The 2,841-nt window shown below is 36.2% G+C and overlaps 1 protein-coding gene across 2 annotated transcripts in view; it reads right to left on the bottom strand.

The window, feature by feature from the left end:
* Positions 1 to 2,841, bottom strand: part of DIAPH2 (diaphanous related formin 2) — a 909,107-nt gene that overhangs the window by 861,256 nt on the left and 45,010 nt on the right. The gene's annotated exons all lie outside the window — the stretch shown is intronic.

The following is a 2,841-nucleotide window of genomic DNA, read 5'->3' on the forward strand; positions in this document are numbered from 1 at the left end:
CGCCCATAGCACAGTGGTTATGGCGCCAGCCACATACACCGAGGCTGGCAGGTTCGAACCCAGCCCAGGCCAGCTAAACAACAATGACAACTGCAACAAGAAAAGAGCCAGGTGTTGTGATGGGTGCCTGTAGTCCTAGCTACTTGGGAGGCTGAGGCAAGAGATTCGCTTAAGCCCAAGAGTTTGAGGTTGCTGTGAGCCGTGACACGACTGCACTCTACTGAGGGTGACATAGTGAGACTGTCTCAAAAAAGAAAGAAAGAAATCAACATTTACACTTGAATTTTACCTTAGACACACGAAAAACATAACCTAATCATTTGTACCATTATATTAATCTGAATTTTAAAAATAAACAAAAATCTAAAAAACACACATTTCAACTACAATAAAAAGCCTTCCTGGTGCCAAAAAAAATCAAGGTTTACAATCATTAAGTCATTTGCCTGAAGTCATGAAGATAATAAATCACAAATTGGGACTGGCATTTAGGTCTGACTAGAACCCAATCTCTGAAACCTCTTTCCACACTCTGAACTATATATGCACGAGTATTCATCAGTCTACCAATACTTGCTAGAGCTTAAGTTATTTTTCAATCTTGGCCCTTCCATGTGTTCTTTGCTCTGCTTAGAATGCTTACCTTACCCACCTGGCCCTCCTTTCTTCTTCATCTGGATACTTCCTACTCATCTTTTCTGCTCTCAGCTAAGTTTACAGTTGGTCTGTGATAGTCTCCCATGGTTTCTGAACTTCACCTTCTGCAACACATTCCAATTATCAAATTCCAATTACCTATCAATATCAGTGTACCCTTTGTTGGGACCACGGGAAAGTTGCCCTTTTTCTCCAGGCGTTTGCTGAGAGAGCAATTCACAGTTAAGGCAGATTAATAAATGTTTGTTTTCAAATACCATGTGCCCCACAAGAGTGATTGCTCAGCGTCTTAATGATGGTCAGATAACTTTACAGATATATTTTAGAAGGGAGGGGGGAATTGTGGCGTATAGGTGCAACAAGTGATTGTTACAGAGGACAAAATGATGAGGGAGACGGATTGATTTATAAACCTGAGAGACAGGTATTGTGTTTTAAATGACTTGGACCAGGTCTACTAGCATTTACGGGGAGGAATGGAAATTAGTTGCCCCTCTTTCATAGTTCGATCAGTTCAGCCAGGTTTTATGTAGATAGACAGAAGCCCCCTGCCAAATGCTTTCTGATCTCCAATGATCTTTAATTCAAAGTATTCTTTATACTAAGTGGTCATATTGGGGAGTAAAATTACCTTAGCTCCTTCACCTGTTATACTATAAACTCAGTGTAGTAAGGACTAAACCTCTCTTGGTCCCTACTGTGTTCTCAGGTTTTTGCACTGATTCCAGCACACAGAAAGCACCCAAACTTAATGATGATTGATGGAACTGGGGCTGAGGAGAGACAGACAAAGAGACAGAGATCGATCCAGTTGTGAAATGATAAGAGCTTAGACTAGGATGGTAGCAATAGGAATAGTGAAGGCAGTTAGTATATATAATTTTGTTTAAAATTACGCTTGTTATTGAAGCAATGTACCCAGACATATGATTGTTGTTTTTATTACATAGAGTAATTTAATAATCTGTTATTATGGTTACTATCTTCATAGCACACAAATAACCTCCAAATGGCTATGATTATCCCTCTGGAGATACTTCACCTCACAGTGGCTTGTCATGTATCTACTTCAAGTAGTTTTTACAAATAACCTCATCATTTAGTTTTCTGATGTAGCAGCAAAATTAATGTGACAAAACAAAATGACTCACTCCTTTAAAAATTCAAGAGTATAAATCACCTAAAACTGAAAATTACACCTGAGTTGCACATAAGGTATTATTATAGCATACCTTTTATAGGAAAAAATACATAAATGTCAGGCAATGATTTAAGTTAATTTCACTACTAATTCTGTTAACTGATATTCATGAATTTGCAAACAATCCCCAATTCAGGAAGGAGCTCTGTCTACAAGTTCATTTGTACAGCAGTTATTTGGCTCTGGGAATACATGTACCCAAAGGTACGACTCAAAAAAACAATTTCCAAAGTGAAAGGAGACAACTCTTTCCACACAGAAAATAAAAACAACTTACTTGGACTGGCATAGGAAGAACTTTTAAAATAACTAAGTATTACAACAAATACTTAAAACCTTAAGCAAAATATTATTACATGGTAGGCAAAACTGATTTTAGAGTTTCCTGAAAATTTTAAAAGGGTTTTTGAAAGAACTTAGGATTAACAAAAAATTATTATACTTTGTAAATTTCACTTTCCCCAATGGGCTTCAGATTCTATGCTGAGTAGCAACAACTCTGTTAAAAGTTTTTGTCCCATAGTGTTTCCTGGTTTTTTTACTTAGTTTTAATTTGGATAAGGGATTTTTTTTCCTCAAGGTAGTGACACAAATTCTGTCAAAATAATAAATAAATACACACTCCAAGAAAATATCATTTATGTCACTGTGTTTCGCAAATACTACTGTAATGAATTACCTGGTAGTTTTAATTTTTTGACTTTATGATTTTAGGCAAAGCAATAGTTGTATTAGTATTTATTCTGCTAGGCCTCAAATTGCTTCTACTCTGTGCTTCTTCCAATGGATTCTTTATGCATTTGAACAACTGAAATGAGATAAGAGCTATAAATAAAACAACAACTATACTTAGCCCTGGAAGCCTCATATGCAGTGTGTAATCATTATATTAGTTACAGTATTAAAAAACTGAGCTATAGATCCCTTCGTCTGAAAACTTACAGGCAACCCAAGAACTAACCTTTTTTTTTTTTTTTTTTTTT

The sequence above is a fragment of the Otolemur garnettii genome, unplaced genomic scaffold (genome assembly GCF_000181295.1).
Source record: "Otolemur garnettii isolate 467f Iridium unplaced genomic scaffold, OtoGar3 scaffold00157, whole genome shotgun sequence".
Classification (NCBI taxonomy): domain Eukaryota; kingdom Metazoa; phylum Chordata; class Mammalia; order Primates; family Galagidae; genus Otolemur; species Otolemur garnettii.